Source organism: Equus przewalskii, chromosome 15 (assembly GCF_037783145.1).
Source record: "Equus przewalskii isolate Varuska chromosome 15, EquPr2, whole genome shotgun sequence".
Lineage (NCBI taxonomy): Eukaryota > Metazoa > Chordata > Mammalia > Perissodactyla > Equidae > Equus > Equus przewalskii.
In genome coordinates this window covers 84348174-84367304 of record NC_091845.1, presented here as the reverse complement: position 1 = coordinate 84367304, position 19131 = coordinate 84348174, and the positions used below count along the sequence as shown (strand labels likewise).

The following is a 19131-nucleotide window of genomic DNA, read 5'->3' as shown; positions in this document are numbered from 1 at the left end:
TTGGGGGGAGCATCCCACAGTGCAGGGACTGCATAACCGAGGGCGCGGCACCAGGAATGAGCAGTGTGTGTCTGAAGGACAGATAGGACTCACTCTGGGTTGAAAGTGAGCATAAATGTGGATGAGTTGTGAGAAATAAGGATGGAGAAGTAAGATGAAGCCACACTGATGAGGGCTTCGACATGAGGATTTGGATATGATTCCACAGACAATACGTCCACTGGAGCTGGGGGTGAGCTGGCGGGGTGATGAGAGGCTGGGAGCCAGACCATCAAATTGCAGGGTCAGTAAGCTCTTTCGCGGTCGCCGTGGGGTGGGGAGAGCAGAGTCGGACAAACAGACTAAAGTTTATAGAAATAATCCAAGGGCCGGGTGATGTTATCTTAAAACGAAAATGTACAGCTACTACAGTTTTTAAAAGAAACAGAAATCTGGAGTTTTGCCTCCAAAGTCTCTTGTTTGATTCTAACTAATAACCTGAGTTATTTTTGTAAATGTCGTTTCAAAAAGAAATAAAGTATCTTGACAATAATTATTGAGAGATCGCTGATGGCCATTCTCTCTAAAAAACTTCTCTATATACGGAATAGTTATGACTGTGTCACTGGGAAAAAAAGAAAAGTAAGACATTAAACAGGGCTTTTATGCTTTATTTACATGGAGAAGCAGAGGAACACAGTGCTCTGGGTTCAGATGCTGCCTATGCCATGTTAGAGATGTCAATTAACCTCTCAAAACCTCTGTTTCTTCATCTGTAAAATGGAAATAATAGTAATTAGAAAAATGCCTGTCACATAATAAATGTTTATTGTTATGCTGGTCTGTGAGGTACATGTTATTTTTATAGATTCATTAATTAAAATATTGGCTGCATAGAGCTAATTTATATTGGAAAGAATACTGTCATTCGTTGTAGAGGCAAACAGGGAGTTAAAGGACGTTTAAGTAATAATTAAGAAATGAACAATGGGAAATTTAATGAAAGTCACCATCTAAGGACAAAGCACATTCTTGGCTTTGCATCTATCATAACTGCAGCATTATTAATAGTAATAAAGAGCTTGGTTTCTATAGCGCCTAGGACTTGGAAACAAAGCCAAGTGACACATGTATATATTTATTTAACAGTGGGAGACCCGGCACATTTGAAGACAGGCGCCTGTCCCACTCAGTGGGATGCAGTGCGTGCCTCACGCCAGCTTCTTTAGAGGCACTGCTATTCATCACAGCTGTGATGTTCCCTTCAGAGAGCTCCCACTGGAATGGAAAAGGTGCACCGGCAATTTATATACAAAAGCCAACCCACGTTGGGCTTTGAAAATTCACGGGGAAAACCGTATGCAGTCTGTTAGCTATTCACGGACATGCTCCGGTTTCTGACGGAGCCGCTATGGTTTCGTCTGCTATCATCACAGTAAAATTAGAAAGCAGCAAAGAAAAATTAAAGGACTGGCATGTAGACATCTTCTAGCAGACAAATCACTACGTGTGGAAGTTGTCATGGTCCAGCTGCCATGTAAAAATAGTCGTAATTCACACAGCCCTGTGTCTGAAGTGTGCAAATTGGCCTTTGCCTGGACTGTCCGGCCCTGCCCTCACCTTCCTTCGGTGAAATTACGTAGTCACCGTCCACCATAGGAACGCTCAACGCGCCCTGCAGAGACACTGTGGGTTGGGGATGCACCAACACCCTCCCTCCCGAAGTAGTGCTGTTTATGTAAACTATACCGGAACATCTCTTAACATCTCATGACATGATGTAACTGAAAATAGAAAGGTGCAAATTGCTTCACTGTTGAATCTTGATTCAAAAGGAATGGTACCTCCAGGCAACCTTGCAGCCAAAACATTTCCCATCCCTTAGTTGACTCGGTGCCTAAATCTAGACACCACGATTTCTCCCCGGATGACACCTTATCTCACATCCCTCAGCAGAGGGACGGTGTGCTAGTCTAAAAGCACACTCACATGTACCACCAGTCTGATCTTCACACGAAAGGAGAGAGGGAGACAAGGCGAATGGCACGACATCCATTTTACAGATGTGGACACCAAAGTCCAGGAAGATGAACTAATTTGCCCGAAATCACACAACTAGGAGGGGTAGCAGTGGGGCTCAAATCCAGTGCCCAGTAAAGAGTGCTGTCCAACACTGTATGCCACTTTCCTGAAAGGTGTTTTGCAAGGGAAATAGGGCCTTGACTCCTATAATGATGAGTTAAATTTTTAAATGATAAAGAATAAATATAAGTAGCTTCTTTTAGTCCCAGCCAGGAAAGCAAGCATGATACCAGATTGTGTAAATATGAAATATATAAGAAATGGGATGCTGTCATTTTGTTGGTTGGTTTTTTCCCATGGGATCAGTTCTGTACTCATTTTAGTTCAACCAGCCTTAAACTGAGCAACCACCATGTAGCAAGCAATGCGCTAGACATTGGAGACACAAAGGGTCCAGCTTCAGCCCTTGTCCTGACAGTCCTTTGTGAAGACAGACAAGCAAACCAATAATCCCCCACAGTATTCTAAATGCTGTGATGGAGAGGTACCCACAGGCCGCGAGCGGAGCCCAGAGGAGGAGTGGGGTGTGCCAATTAAGAAAGATTTTCTGCAGAAGGAAACACCTAAGATTAGTTTTGAAAGATGAGTAAGAGTTCTCCAAGCAAAGAAAAGGGGAAAGGAATTCCAGTAAAGTCCAGAAACTTGGAGACAGAAGACAACAGGAATGAATATCGTTTCTGCTGAGGGACAGGGGAAAGTAGAGGGGGTCACTTTAAGGGGGAATGGCCTGTAATCACAATGATAGCTTACGCTCCCAAAGTGCTTGCCATGTGCCAGGCTCTGTTCGAACGAAGTTCTTTGCATGTGCAAACGCATTTAATCCTCAGAACCACCCCGGGAGGTAGGTGAATTATCAACCCCAATTATGCAAACAGGCAATGGAGGCAGAAAAATTTTAAGCAACTTGGCCAGTCTTCCGTGGCCCATGGAATGTCCAGTGGCTTTCAATGCTTTGCTATCCTGCCTTTCAAACCTGTGTTGGGCAGACGAGAGGGAGGGACATGGAGAGAGAGAGGGAGAGCTCCCTTCCAAAGCGAGAAACAGCAATGAGCAAAGTTTTGGGAAGCACGTGAATTTTAGAAAAAAAAAATTGAACCAACTAAGGGGCTTTACTCCGGAAAAGTGGGCTGAGAAGGCAATATGAAGAAAATAAACCTCAATATTAAGGAGCCTGTAAATTAAACTCAAGTGAGAATTCTCTGCTGGTTGGAAGTAAGCCGTGTCAGACCCCCATCTCCCAGGGGGATTGCCAACTATCCCTCGTGTGGGCTGTGCTTCTCGGAAATGCTGAGTAGTCAGAATGCTGCCAGGTTACTAGGGCAGCCCATAAGAAGGCACAGGCGTCTCCAGGAATGTGTGAGCCCTTGAGCAGATGTTCAATAAATATTGATTGACCACAAATCCCATTTAGTGCTATAACTAAGATCAGTAAAATTAACTGGAAACACATTTAACATTAGCATAGTTGTTACGATCCGTGGCGAACAGGTAAAAATTCGATGAGTAAAGTTTTACCCTTTTTCTCTTCTTTTTTTAAGGGCTTTAGGGTAGATAAGCTGTCACCAGCTATTAAGTTCAAAGTCAAGTTTGCAGACTACTTCTGGCAAGGAAGAAAGAACTTTGTGATACGTGTTTTAATTGGTAATCTTGCCCACATTTTATGTTATTTTTTTCAATGTTTACTTTCTCTCCATATCCACTATTTCTTTTTTAAAAGTTTTATGGCACTATATGTATCTTTGAAAATGACCGCAAATTCTTTTGCAATGAGGAAAAGTATAATTAAATACATACATGAACCAGATGTTCCTTGAAGACCCCTTGGAGATTTAGTTAAAATTAGTTTACCCCCAATGCGAGGACCTCAAGGCACCCCCATGCTTTCCGTCTCCTGTGGCCCGTGTGATTCAGGCCCGTTGCTCCCGGCCCAGGCGTTACTATAGGCAACAGCAACACGAGTTGAAAAGGCGGGCAGGGCCCTGTCCTGCTGGAACTTACATTCTTGTGGGAGGGAGACAGGCAAACAGCAAACACAAACAAAAGAATAATGTGCAGAAAAAGACAGTTTCAGAGAACGAAAAGTTCCGCAAGAAAATGAAGCAGGAGGCGTGAGGTCCCGTGAGTGGAGGGGGCAGGTGGGGAAGCTCTCCTGGGGGTCGGGGAAGGCTCCCTGAAAGGTGACCGCTGACTGGGGCCCGAATGACCAGCTTGGTGGCCTGTAGATCTGGGGAGGGGTTCTGGGCATAGGCAGCCAGCAGGGCTGGGTTTGGGGGCTAGGCTGAGCCTGCCACAGTGAAGAGGCGCAGGGAGGCCTGTGGCGGGGTAAGCAGCCCTCCGAGAGAGAGGGGCTGCTGATGGGGGTGAGGCCTGGCAGGGGCCACATCACAAAGGGCTTTGTGAAAACCAAGAGGAGGAGATGGGAGTTTACACTCAGTGGGGTCTGAAGGGATCTGCTTTATGATTTTTAAAGGCCACTGTTTCTGTTTTGTGGAGAGAAGACCATACAGAAGCAGGAGGCCCTTCGGGAGGCTCTGGCAGACGTCCAGGGGTCAGACGGTGGCCACAGGAACTACGAGGTGTTAGACGTCAGGTGGAAGTCGACGGATGCAGGTTCAGTTTTGCTGACAGAAGCAGCCCTCCTCCCGCTCCCCTGGCTGACTTCTGCAGGAAATTCTACTGCACCAAGATCGAAACGTTTGAAATTTTACGGAAGATTTGCAGGGCCAGAGGGAGGGGCTTACTCTGGGGAACACGTGGGCATCTTTGATAGGGCCCCTTTGTCTCACTCCGCACCCTGTTCACGGTCCTTGGTGCCCGCCTGTGACATTCCCCTCTAGGCAAACCCCCTGACACTGGAACCCAGGGCCCTGCCGGCTCCCTCCGAGGCAGCAAGGCCCTTTGCATGGGTCCAGCTTCAGATCACTGCAAACATACTAAATCAAGTGGAAACCACGCATTCCACGTTGAATAGTACTTACATGTGAGTTGACTTGTGGCTGACTAGGTGATATGCTGTTACGGCTTGCAGACATTTAATTGTATATTTATTTTATTTTTGGATTTACTTTTCTGTGCTGTAATCAATTTCTTTTTCAGGCCTCAAACATTTTGTAGGTCGCTGCAAAGCTTGTACCCCCTGCCTGTGGAACTTGGCAATTCAAACAGCCGTGACCGGCCTGTCTGCGTGGTGCAGGCTTGCTGGCGATCTGGAGAATGGCATCATCTCCGTGTCACTGCTCATGCACACAGAGGCATGAACTGCAGCATCAGCAGGTTCCCACGACACTGCCCACGATGTCAGTATACATCCCCACGCTCCCCTTGTTCCCAGCCCTGGCAGCGCAGACAGGGCTTCCTGCAGGGCCTGCCTTCTTCTCACTTGCAGGATCCTCTCCCCTCCCACTCTCCTCCATGCCCTGGAGCTTGGGAAGGGTCAATCCAGAGCTAAAGGTGCAGAAATCCTGGGTCCTGTGTTTTCCCTGGCTGACCAGGGGCCATGGCACGGCCTGCGCTCCGCACTCTGAGGCCGGGGACTGGAGCTGAGGGTGGGGTGCAGGCCAGGCAGAGAGAGAACACTGTGAGAAAGGACTCAGGAGCCCCACCCGCAGGCATCTTGGGGTAAAGAAATGGAGACAAAGCTGGAACAGAAGGAGCAAGTGGAGGGCGCAGGGGCGGAGTGAAACGGGGGCAGCTGCTGACAAGACGGGCCTGCGCCTGGGAGATTCCAGAGACAGCTGCCTCCACCTGCGCTCCCACAGAGGCTGTGTTTGGTTTCGGCAAGCACGCAGGTCACTCCGGCCCACCCTGGCCAGCACTGTTTCCAGGCCTGTCCCCCCACCTCTCTGTCCTCTTCTGTAGGTCCAGCGCCTCTTGGAGACACAAGGGTCCTCCCCACGTGTGGAGACTTTTGAAACCGAGGCAGCAGATTTGGGGTCCAAGACGTCCACTCTGGAGACTGCTTGGAGTCCAATGCCAGCTCTGTGCTTAATCCCCTGGGGACCTGGGCATAGTCCTCAACACGCCGGCACCCGGGGCACCCGGGTCTCCTCAGCCGTAAAGTGGGCTGGTGTAGCTCCTCCTTCACCCGTTGTTGGGAGTCTCCTGTGAAGTACCTACCACGTGAAAAGGACTCTGTAAATGCTTAGCTATTATTATTTTAAAGAATTGTTGGGGCCAGCCCCGTGGCGTAATGGTTAAGTTCACACGTTCTGCTTCGGTGGCCCCGGGTTTGCTGGTTCGGATCCCGGGTGCGGACATGGCACCACTTGTCAAGCCATGCTGTGGCAAGCATCCCACATATAAAGTAGAGGAAGATGGGCACGGATGTTAGCTCAGGGCCAGTTTTCCTCAGCAAAAAGAGGAGGATTTGTGGTAGATGTTAGCTCAGGGATAACCTTCCTAGAAAAAAAAAAAAGAATTGTCAAAACAGGATCATGATTGTGGTACATTTTAATGTTTACAATAACAAATTATAATTTGAATTCACAAGCACAATGGCGTATCACTGTGCTTTTCACAGGTAATTACGAGAATTTGTTTGGTCTTCTTTAATGAATTCGCAGTCGCGAGAGGGAGTGTGGTCCAATCATGGGACATGAGTTTGCAGTTGGATGAGAAGCGTCTGTGTCTATGGCTATATTTATAACCTCATTTGGAAACAATGTCAAAATTCTAAATTTGAAGTCCTTTGTGAATGTTTGTCTCCAGGCCAAATGCTTTTCCTTGTCCCCTTCTGACCCCCACTCCCACCCCCACTCCTATCTTAAAACGACTAAAGCCCATAAACGTGAGGAGTTGGAACTCCGCTTCCTGTCTCTCTGATTTCAAAATTAGATTAACAGGGTACTACGCCTTTAATTTTATAATTGAGTGATTCATGTATGTTTACATGATCAGATATACATAGCGCTTAAGATGCAAACACAGAGGGAGAAATAATGCAGAGTAGAACCCATGTGTCCTGGAAACTGAGGTCAGACCAGTCTTGGAGGAGCCACGGGTCCTGGCCAGAAGGGCACCGTGGGAGAGGGGCCAGCTTCTCTTGTCAGCAGTCTCGTTCGTGCGCCCAGTGGAAGCTGTGTGCACGACCAGTGAGGAGTGGATGATTTTCAACCAAATGGCGCAACACGGCTACCAGCATGACCCTAAATTACAGCAGCCCACACTGTAGGGGGCTGAGAGGGACGCAAAGTTGACACTGCCCCGTGGGTTCCCCTGGAAACGCCAATGCCGCGAGGGAAGGCTTGGCGGCGGCTGCCCGGGGAACCTCGCTCGCAGAACTCTAAAAACAGGAGGCTTGGCAGCTCCCCAGGAAGCTGAGATGAAAGTCTACCTAGAGCAGAGCAGACGGGCTGACCTTTCCAAGGCCTTTTTATCCTTGAGAGTCTACGGATTGGATGTAGTGTGGAGTATTTTTCAACTTCCCGTCAAGAAGTCGGGGAGTATATAAGAAATAAGGTCTGGTTCTGTACTAATTCCCTCATGCATTTTTAAAAAGTTAAAAAAAATAGATAAACTTGGTAATCACTCAATAAATTATAATTCCAACAAGAAAAGAAGTTTAAATTTTTCTACTTTGCAAATCTAAGAGCTCAAGATTCCTGTGAAGGAATACTTAGGGGAAATACCATTTTTTAAATAAGAGACAAATCATCGCTGCTCTGCGATGGAAACAGCACATTCTTGTTGAGTGAATGAGTTATTGAGGAACACAGCTTTCCACGTACTAATGTTAATTATTTTAGAGGAAATAAAGTCACTGGATAACGATGACAACTTAAAAAAACACCTGACAATTATTAAACGCACTTTATCTCTGTTATCTATTGCTATGCAACAAACTACTACAAAATGTAGTGGCTTAACACAATATTTTATTATTTCTTAGGATTTTATGGGTTGATTGGGCTCAGCTAGCATGACCTCTGCTGGGACTAGAATGTCCAAGAAGCCTGTCTGGAGCCTCAGCTGGGACGGCTGGAACAGCTAGGGTTTGAAGGGGCCTTTCTCTCTCTCTCCAGGGGTCTTCTCCAGCAGGATAGCCCAGCTTCTTTATATGGTGGCTCAGGGCTCCAAGAGCAAGTGTCCCAAAAGGACAAATCACTGTGTGCAAGCACTTATTAGAACTCTGCTTCCATATCACTTACTGGTATCCCATTGGCCAAAGCCAGTTATCCAGCCAAATCCAGAGTCAACATGGGAGGGCGTTATGCAAGGGCTGCAATACTGGGAGGCTCAGTGCTTTGGGGCCACCAGAGCAACAGTCAATCACATAACTCATGTGCCACATCTGGAGACATTTTACAACAATTTATCCTCTTTAAAAATCAAAACCACCCTATAAAGTGGATACTACTTAGAATCTTCATTCTAAGATGAGAAAACCAAGGCACTTTATTGCCCAAAGTGACACTGGTAAGAAGTGACAGAGCCGGGACTGAATTCAAGCCACCAAACCCTAGAGCCTGAACTCACAAGTCTGAAGGCACAAGCACAAGAACAGGAAATTAGCAACTGCTAAAAGTAAATAATATCTCAGAAATATTTAAGTAATATTTGATTCAAAGGTTTACACCTTCAGCAGTATTTTTGAGAATTTTTGCCCTCTTTTTCAAACAGAGGTCTTGTACATCTTATCTCCTAAAATAGTTGTGAACCAAGAGAGGCAAGAGCACTAGCTTGAAGTGGCTGTTGACCTGGATCAGACTTTTCTTCTCCTACTTGTTGAGTCACTCAAAGACTTAATTTACTCAACTATAAAATGGGAATGATTTGGGCCAGCTCAGTGGCATAGTGGGTAAGTTTGCACGCTCCGCTTCGGCGGCCTGGGGTTTGTGGGTTCAGATCCCTGGCACAGACCTGGCACCGCTTGCCAAGCCACGCTGTGGTGGCATCCCACATAAAACAGAGGAAGATTGGCATAGATGTTAGGTCAGCAACAATCTCCCTCAGACAAAAAGAGAATTGGCAACAGATGTTAGCTGAGGGCCAATCATCCTCACAAAAGTAAAAAAAAAATAAAATGGAATGATAATGATATCTAATTTGCAGCATTGTGGTCAGGATTACATGCAATAATATAGTGTGCATAAAGTATCTAGAATGTTCTTGATGCATAGAAGGTGTTCATGCCCATGTATAACCATGCATCCCGGACAGCAAACCGTGGGGGAACATGGGAGAGGAGATGTTAGGGGACTCATGATCTCCCTGGAGAAGGATTAGGGTGGTTCATCTTACCCACAGCACAGGCTGTCATGCCTGCCCACAGCTGGGAAGCTTGGCCCAGAAGAGGGTGGGAGAAATGACTGGTCTGGAACACCCCAATCCAGGAACAAAAGAAAAACAGATACACAGCCCCTGGAAGACTCGTGGCTGGTGTCCTCACAGAACTGGTCTAACTAATCCAACCCAACTTGACCAGGCTCTATTACCTGCAAATTCAATCCAGCTCTAAGAAGGCTTTAGGGCATCCGCCAAGCTGGGAGAGTCACGGACTAGCCCAGTAAGGCTCAATTATCTAGTCCGGGTCACCTGCCGGTACAGGAGACTATTTTGACTCCAGCAAAGATGTGGAAAAGGGAGAAAATAAGAAACAAGTCATCCTGGGTCACTTTCCAAACCTTAGTTTCCATTATCTGATTATGCCAGCAGCTGTCTGCTGGTTTTGAGGCAATTTACAGCTGGAAGAAACAGGACTCCACATTTCTTCCTTTGGGGTTTGAATGATGGTTTTTTCCATGGTATTATGGTCACAGTTCTATACATGAGTTATGGCAGCTTTAAATTACAGCCACAATATTATGGGAAAAAGGATAAATTCCTTACTGCCTGCTTTTATCTCCAAAGCAGTTGGGAAATGGGGAGGAGGCCATTTACCCAGAAGGACTAAGATGATGGTGGGGGATGTGTGTGTGTCAGAGACGGCAGCTGGCAGCAGGCTTTGCCGAAACGCTCTCCAGTGTTAACACATTTTATACGAATCTCTCTTTCCCAGATGCTGGAGGAAAGACAGGGAAAGAGGATGCGGAAGGAGAATGATAACAGCGCAAGGCCTTTTAAAATCTGCTCATTTCACTACGTCACTGGTAGTACACTGCCCAAACACTGCTCTCCAGGGACTCAAGGAGACTCTTCCCAAAGCATAGTTCTTGCTTTTTTTAAGGTAGTTTTCCATAATTCATTAAATATGTTTCTTGCTATCTCACACACCTGAGTAACCCCTGAGCATGGTGCCCCAATACCGTGATTTGGTTGCTATCTTATGCGCTGTGTGAACTCATCAAGTTATTTCACCTCGTCAAGCTCAGTCTTGTTGTCTGTCAAATGGACATCATGACACCTACATCACAGGGTTATTGGGGTAGCTAAACGAAGTGGTTTGCACCTTCCTTTCTCTCACCCTTCTTCCAGCCTCTATCAATTCTGCAGCCGACGTGTCTCTGGGATGGATTCTCTTCCCTCCATTGTCTTGCCGATGGATCATCTCTCACCTGAACCATGGCAGGAGCCTCCCACAGCTTTTCCCACCTCCGATAGTAGAGGGATCTCCAGAATGCACACCGACCCTCCGCCTAGTGCCCATTGCCCATTCCCATTGGCTACAGTATAAGGTCCAAACTCCAGAGCAGAGCACCTAAGTCTCCGGGGACCTCCCCGCTCCACACCCAGGTTCTGACCCCGTGAGATGGTCGGCTGGTGGTGTGGCCTTCGAGGGGGGAACACGAGCTATCTGTCAGGTGGCAGAATTGAGAATCCAAAAGATTCTTGCCACTGTGTGGTCAAAGGAGCAGTGGCCACAGCTGAAGGTTCTGGTTGAAGTTTTTGTGTGGAATCTGTGTTTGGGCCTCAGATCTTTGTCCTTGGAAGGCCTTGAGAAGCCCAGGTTTATTTCTGAACAATGCATTCCCTCGTATTCTTTCCCCAGCTTAAGAATTTGTTAAATATGGTTTTTAAAAAAAGAAACAAGAAAAGCAAACAGCATTCTTTTGCTTTGATCAGAAAATTACGAGGAGTTCTAGTCCTGGAAGAGATGGAGGTGCTCTGGAGGCGGGGGGGAGGTCAGCTCCGTGAGGGACGGCTCTGACGTAGCAAGATGGCACAGTGATGACACTTCTGGGGTCAAACACCTTCCCTCCACATGTGCTCCTTCGGGGGTGTTCCCAGGGCTTCAATCTCAGTATTTCAAGGAAGAAAGAAAATTATTTGAATGGAGGGCTTTATATTCTATGCGGAGAAGAATCAGAAGCTGAAGGACAACTTTGAAAACCACTCGAGAACCATAGACTTCTACTTGGCAATAAAAAGGAGCAAATTACTGATACATGCAAAACTCTGGATGACTCTCAAAAGCCTTAGCTAAGTGGAAGCGCCAGCCACAAAAGGTGGCATACTGCATGACTCCGCTGATACGCCATTCTGGAAAAACAACACTTCGTGGTTGCAGGGAATGGGAGTGAGGGGGAAGGGAAGTGAACATGCCCAAAGGGGCATGAGGAAATTTTGGGGGTGATGGAGGGGCTCAGTGTCTTGAGCGCAGTGTTATTACAAGACTGTGTCAACACTCATCTAACTACACCTAAAAGGGGCGAATCTCCCTGTATGCAAATCACGCCTCAATAAACCTCACTCATGCGCACACACACTCCCCCTAGAAGTGGCTGGAATCAGGGTCTGTGGGCGTGTCTAGGAAATGGTCATGTGATGTTGCCTGTGTTTATATATTAAGATTCTGTGGCAGACTTGGTTTGTCAAAAGAGTTCTGCTGCTGAAAACCTTTGGAAACCACTGGATAAGATCAACGTCAGTGGGGGCAGCTGAGGTTTTCTAACAGGCAACGCCTCTCTCCGCTGTTTTTTCCAGCTGTGTCTTCCTACAAGACAGAAACCAGAAGAGGACAAAGCAGACTGCATACATTTGCTGTCTCTAAGTAATGCCAAAGTGTTTTCTCTCCCTCAAACTGAGTCTTACTAAGCACTCTGCACTCTCTAAATTTAGGAGCAAAGGTTTGGAAGCCGTCTACATTTGCCAGCCCCTCAGCGTGAGCAGGTACAAGGTGGTGAGGCCTTTGTTCAGCCCAAACAAGCACCCAAGGAGCTTTCCAGGCCCCCACGCAGCCACGGAGCACAGCAACAAAAGGACCTTGGAAAGCTGTGCAAGCCTGGGATGCTGACTGAACAAATATCCCTGAACTGTGGTTTGGCTCCAGGTATCGGACAGCTCTCCTGCGTTCGGGCTGGGCAGCCCCTCAATCGGAGCCCTTCTGGGGGGCAAGCAGTCCCCACCCCTCCTTATTATCTTTTTTTTAAAGATTTTATTTTTTCCTTTTTCCCCCAAAGCCCCCCGGTACATAGTTGTATATTCTTCATTGTGGGTCCTTCTAGTTGTGGCATGTGGGACGCTGCCTCAGCGTGGTCTGATGAGCAGTGCCATGTCCTCGCCCAGGATTCAAACCAACGAAACACTGGGCCGCCTGCAGCGGAGCACACAAACTTAACCACTCGGCCACGGGGCCAGCCCTCCGCCCCTCCTTATTGCCTCCCTCCTGGAGCCTCTAAGTTTCCAGACTGAGCACTGGAGGTGTTAACATTTATGAAAACTGTTAGGGTTTGCTGACAAATTGGGACTGAGGGTAGTCATTGGAAGATGAAATTCCTTCTTCCCAGCCTACTTCATATCAAATGTGCAGACGGCTGAGTGCTCACTTGTCCTGACCTCCTGTGTCATCCATCCTCACAGGGGCTCTTACCTCACAGGGCTCAGGACGTGCCCTGATCTGACTCCATCCCGCCTCCCAGGCTTCCCAAAGGCCTCTGGGAGTCAGCAGCCACTCAGCTCCTGTCGGTGGCCCCTCCTTCATGGCTCCTTCTCTTCCAGATGCCAATGACAGCTGCTCTCCTGGGAGCTGGCCCCCCAACCCTGCCACACCTACGTGAATTGTCCTTTCATTACATTCTCTTCAGTTCAACCCTTTCATTGTTTAATCTGGTTTCTGTTAGGACAGTGACCATAACAGCTCCCCTGCCCCAAATTCTATCAAGACTTCTCAGGATGTCCCTTTGGATGAAATCCAAACTCCTGTATGCCCTCCCTCCCTGACCCCAACTCCTACTCTCCTCTGGTTCACTGGGTACCATTCTGCTCAAACTCTTTTCCATTTGGTGCCCTTTGCATCTGCCGTTCCTGGTCAGGAATGTTCCTTCCCATATGTTGGTACCTCTGCCTCGTTCCCAGCATCATGGTTAGACAGATGCCACCTCTGCAGAAAGGCCTTTCCCGGCCCCTCCAGGTAAGTCGTCCTCATCCTCTAGACTCTCTTCATCCCATGACCCTAGTTTACTTTTTTCAGCCCTCATCCCTATCTCAAATTATACGCTACCTTTACAAAGGTGCCTGTTGTCTGTCTCTCCACACGCCGACGTGAAGTCCACTGGAACACTCTATTAGTGTGAGCTCTGTCTTGTTTAGGACTGTGTTGGTCAGGGTTCCAGCAGCAAAGCAGTGAGGCCCCCTCAGAGGGAGTCAAAGGGAGGGCATGTGATGAAGGAGCTATTTAAGAAGATGAGAGCCACAGGGATACCGTGGTGCTCTAGGCTGGTGACACCGGGGTAACCAGAGCGTCTGCCAGACCTCCGAGAAGGCAGCGGAGTGGAGAGGGCCGCCTGACAGGGGCTGTGGCCTTCAGCTGTAAACCCACAGCAACCTGGCAGGAAGACAGGTTCGGAGGTCACTCTCCTCCTTCTCTGCCTTCCGATGTCCTGCCAGTGCTCCCCATGACCCAGAGGGAAGCTGGAGGGCAAAAGAGTTGATGCGACCCACACAGGTCTGCTTCCTGAGACCCAGGGCCGGATGGAGAAGATCCAAGAGTGCATCTGAAGGAGCAAAGACATACAGCACAGCCGCTGGGCTCGCTCTGCTCAAGACAGTGCCTGGCACCAGGCCCACCACATTTTACAACTCCTGGGAGCATGATTTACCTAGAGTTGTGCAACATGGCTGCCTCACCTGGCAGTAGGATCTCAGAGAAGGAGACAGGGAACGAGTCCATGAATTCCCATGGGTTTGGCTCCAGGTTCCGGGGACCGATGGGAGCACGTTTACTCCCTTCTAACATGGGACAGTAAGGACAGCTACAGGCTCACTCTGCGGTGGGCCTCCTGAATGCGGTTACCAAGAACTCAGCCATGGCCCTGGAAGGTGGAGAGTGAAGGCCTGTGACCGGTAAGCTTGTACACTCTGTGCCAAGGACATTTCTGGAGTTGAAGAACAGTCCCTATTTATGGGCAGCGTGGCAACAGCGCTTGTTTGCATCGTGTTTGGAGGCAGCGAGGAGGCAGGTAGCCGGCTGGCAACACTTCTGATTTTTCAGGGAGTGCAGAGCTCCCCAGGCTTTGCGGGGGTAGGAACAAAAGCATCCATCTACAGGATTAGTGGCTGAATAGGGACGGAGCCAAGCCATTACACACTGCTGCCATCAACTCTTAGCAAGGTGTGGAGTTACTATGGTGACATGTATGGAGCAGGTATACCTAAGTGGATTATTAACCAGAAATCCCCCTTGAGTGCCTTCTAGGTATGGGAAGTGGTGAGAATTCAGGACAAATGAAGACAGAAGGTTTCCCTTGATAACAGACAGAGGGAGGAGCTGACACATGGTTGAGAGACAGTTACAAGGGGACATGTTACATACTAAGGGTGGAATGAGGGGCACCTGTCAAAGGGTTTGAACATTAGCTAGAGAATAACATAATGTGATGCAAATCGCTGCCAGAACAATTTTCCCTTTGCTCAGTGTAGGACAGGTTGAGAGAGGACGTGACCTGAGATGACTGTGAAAATGGAGAAGCAGGGACACACAGGACAGACTGCGGGGTCTGCAACTCAGTCACCCAGTTAATGCCTGATGGCTGCGCTGGGTCATTCCAGATGCTCAACCGAGCTGCAAACAGCTGTAAGCCCTGAGCTGCTGTGTTTACCTGGTAAATTTAATTTCCCAACACACCTCTCTGTTTGATCCATCCTATAGCATTTGCATGAAATAATGTTGTCATTGCCTTCAGTTGCTATGCATTAGCTTTGCTACAGAAGGAGAGTGAATCGTGGACACATGTTAATTTCTGGCAGGAATTCTGCCTCCGCACGGGAAGCTGCTGCGTGCTCGTTGACTGATGACACACTGATCCACGGAAAAAGAATAAAATCAGGAAGCACATGTCCTCTGGGGATATTAACTTCAAACTTATAAGGCTGAAACTTGTTCTTTCTTGTCGTAAGCCACCCTGAGGCGCCAGCTGATAATAGATGAGAAATTTACTTTCTATATGAAATTTGCATTTGATAAGGGGGATCTTCATCGACTCAACATTTATGGAGCCCTTCCTCTGTGTCAGGTACTGTGCTAGGCGTGGAAGATACAGAGATGGATAAGACGGGGCAGATAGCCCCCCGAGGAGCTCACGGTCTGGTGGGGGGCACTGTCGGGGGGTCAGAGCAGTGCTGTGACGGTGAGAGTCACAGGGCACTGTGGGACATAACAGGAGAGGCTGCTGGTAGGGACCCAGCTGGGGGTGGTCAGCAAAAGTGCTACGGGTTCTTCCCTTTGCTCAGGCCCACTCTCGACCCTGCTCTGTGCCCTGGGGTGGCAGGGACTGCCCCAATGGGCTCAGGTGGCTGCCGCTTCTAGGTGGATCAGGCCAAGGGGAGCCCAAGCAAAAGATGGGCGGGAGGGAGGAGGGTATGGCTGGGGTGTTCGTTCTCTGAGATTCCTCCTCTCAGGATCCTGGCAGAGTGACTGTGCCCCCTCCTGAAGGATGCAGCTCCTATCAGGTGGCCCTCGCCACATAGCTCTTTTCTCCGGTTCTAGTAACTTTCTCTCCCTGGCCCTTTCCAGCCTCTGGGATGGTAACAGCACTACTAGCCCTGGGGTACTGCACCATCACCTTTGGATTTCCTTAAACCCTGCTCACCGCTTTATAACAAGTCCCTTTACTCGTCCCAATTACTCGATGATTATGCGCCATCTCCTTCCCGACAGCTACAGAAGATTTCCAGGGAGAGGCGATGCCGGGCTGCGTGTGGAATAGCGAACAGAGTTATTGGGGTGAAAAGGGGGAGAAGGTGCAGTCAGAAACAACAGGCAGCCCGTGCCAAGACATGGAGAGAAGAGAGATCACGGTGTGTTCCAGAGGTCAGGTGTGACCCCGGGGCCCCCTTCTCCTTCACCCTGACCTCCACCTGCACACCAACCCTGCACGTTCCACTTCCTGCCATCTCTCCACCCTGCCATTTCTCGCCTCAGTTCCAACACCAGCTTTCCAATCATTCTCACGTCCCTGCTAACCGCCCTTTGCTGCCTCCTCCTGACCTTCAGGATAAAAGCAAACTCCTGGGCAGGGACCTCACAGCCCTCGCCCCGAGGAGCTGGCCCTGCCTGCTTGTCTCCTGCTTGAGCCACACTGAACTCACCAGGGGAGCTCCCTGCGCAGCTGTCCCCTAGGTAGCTGCCTCTGTTTCCCCGCCACCTCCCTGCAGTTGTTCTCTAGGCTCACTCCCCTCACCCCACAGGAAGCCCCTGGCTTCCCCCCTCACCCGCAAGGCGCCTGCAGTGGCCAGCCCCCTCCCTTAGGGGTGAGGCACCCCTGCGGTGTCTGTGCTTCCGGCTGTCCAATGAGTGTCGGCCATACTCACGGGAGGCACAATGGTCCCTCTGCTCCTCTGTCTTCACTCCGAGCTGCAGGCTTCTAAAGATCAGGGCTGGCTCTTACTCTTCTTTATATTCTAGCATGCTGCACGGTGCACAGCACACAGTGGGTGCTCAATTAATGCTTGTGGACTAATGAAACAACTGCAGTAAGTCACTAGGGACGGACTGTGGTGCGCAAGAGAGAGAAAAGAGAAGATAAATGAGGTGACGATAGAGGCACGGAGGATCCCACATGAGAATAGGCCTGGCAGGCCAGGTTGGAGAGTGCAGGCTTTATCCTGAGGGCAGCTGGGAGCCATGGAGGGTCTTAAGCAGGGGTGAGGTCCAGACCAGATGTGCATTTCGTGTAGTTCTCTCTGGCAGCACCATGAGTCAGACAACCATGGAAGACAAAGATGGCAATCATGGAGGCCGGAGGCCTGCCAGCCTTTGCCAAGGCAGAGCAGGGTGAGTGGAGAAAGGGGAGGGGTCCCAAATGGAAAAGCCTTCGAATCCATGGGAATGAGTAGCTGTGGTATAACTTCAGATGCAGAGGCAGAGAGGCAGGGCAAATTCCGGCCACGGATTTGACTGTCCATGCACAAGACAGAGCTGCTCACCACTTAAAGCCTCAGCCTGCGTAATGGGAGAAGCCTGCAGACCTGGCCTGGGGCGTGAGAGGCAGAGAACCCGCTTTGGACACAGACAGAGGATGGAGCTTCACGGAGGCCGGGACTTGCCTCTGCTCGCCGCTGTCTCCCACTGTCCGGGACAGGGCCCGGCACCCAGCAGATGCTTGAGAAACATCCGTGCAATGAATGAAATCCCCATCCACCACTGACCTCCGATGACTTTGGCCTTAATTTCTTCCCTGTATGTCTTGGTCACCTTTCTGTAAAATGAGAAATAGGAGTAGTCATTAACACGGAGGGCTGGTGTGACGATTACACGAGAAGAATACGCGTAAACCCATTGCTTGACTGTTGCAAGCTCTCAGAGAGCAGCACAAAAGCAAAAAGCCCAACCAATCCAGGAAGGAGAATTTCCCTCCAGAGTTGCGTTTCTTTGCCCTTAGCTTTCAAAACACAGACGGGCACCTTATCCGTCAGACACAGTGCCTACAAAAATGTTTTATTTCTTTTAAAATCAGAGGCAAAGGGAATAAAATAATAATGAATATGTAATAATAAATCTGGCCTGGGTTATATTCTTCTTTATACCAATGCAATTGTAAAATATGATTTTAAATCTTTTTTTTAAATCCAGGAAAGGCCCCATGAGGGCAGAGGTGCCCATGAAAGTCACAGTGTGTCTGTTTCTCTCCTTGTCCCATTCCTGTTATTCCAGTGGAGAATTTGATTCACAACTGGAGTGCGTAAGCCACACACTGTGCTATGTGGAGTGAAATCTAAAGGAGAGTGAGAGGGGCTCCCCGAACTCAGGGGGCTCCCCAGGCACAGCACAGGGTACTGGAGGGACAATGAAGGAGGACGACCACCAAATGGGATAATCCAGAGAGAAGCACTGTTTCCTCAAAGAGCCGCTGCCGTGGGTGGATGGGAAGTTCCTAACACATGATCCCAGCATGACGAGCGGTGTGTCTGGAGGAAGGTGACACAGCGTTGTGGCATCATGTCATTTTCCAAGTCAGGAGCCTCTAGCTAGAACAAAAAGACTTTTTTCAATACATAGATGGTCAGACGTAGAGCAGTGGACGCATGTTTTTCCCTTTCGACGTTTGTAATGTATCAGGTCAGAATTAATCTTGATTTTGCTGAAACACCTAACAAATGAGCTCTGAAAGGAAAATAGTAATAATGCGTAAAGTGTGAAGACAGCAGTGGGTTTTATAACCTGAGTATCCAAATAACATTTCAACCACTTGGGCAAACAGGAAAACAGGAGGAAGTGAGGAGAGCACAGAAATAGCATTCTGTCAGCCCCAGGCTGGAGCTACGCTTTGTCTCCCGGGGATGGAACTGTGAATTATCTTATCTGCTTTTTGCTTATCTCCATTTTCTTCTGTTTCTACAATGAACACCTGCAAATTTTGCCTCTAAAAATCAATACAATTTTCCAAACTCAACTATACAATTTATAATGTCACATGCTGAGGAATTTCTTTCAAGAAAATAATTAGAGGTTCATAATGGCGTTGTTTACAAAATTGAAAAATGGAAATAAGTTAAATATTCATCGTATAGGATTGATTAAACACATTTTAGTCTACCCTTAAATGATCATTAAAAACTATTATTTAGATCTATATTTATTGATGTGGAAGACATTCACAATACATTACAGAATATAATGTATAAAAATCTATAAAATAGTATTCATGGCATAATTCCTTTTTTAAACAATTAAAAGTGTCCTTTTTAAGGCCAGGA

At 48.3% G+C, this 19131-nt stretch overlaps 2 long non-coding RNA genes across 4 annotated transcripts; one reads left to right on the top strand and one right to left on the bottom strand.

Moving 5' to 3' along the window:
• Positions 1–632: 632 nt before the first annotated feature.
• On the bottom strand, positions 633–4081 carry LOC139076237 (uncharacterized). The gene is made up of 2 exons (XR_011527624.1): positions 3856–4081; positions 633–752 (listed from the first exon to the last, which is right to left on the bottom strand). It is a non-coding gene; the product is annotated as an uncharacterized lncRNA (long non-coding RNA).
• LOC139076236 (uncharacterized) lies at positions 4015–6861 on the top strand. Of its 3 annotated transcripts, none has more exons than XR_011527621.1 (2): positions 4015–4179; positions 4560–6861. It is a non-coding gene; the product is annotated as an uncharacterized lncRNA (long non-coding RNA). The 3 variants fall into 3 exon arrangements; XR_011527622.1 differs by having other exon boundaries at positions 4532–6861; XR_011527623.1 differs by having other exon boundaries at positions 4075–4196.
• Positions 6862–19131: the final 12270 nt, after the last annotated feature.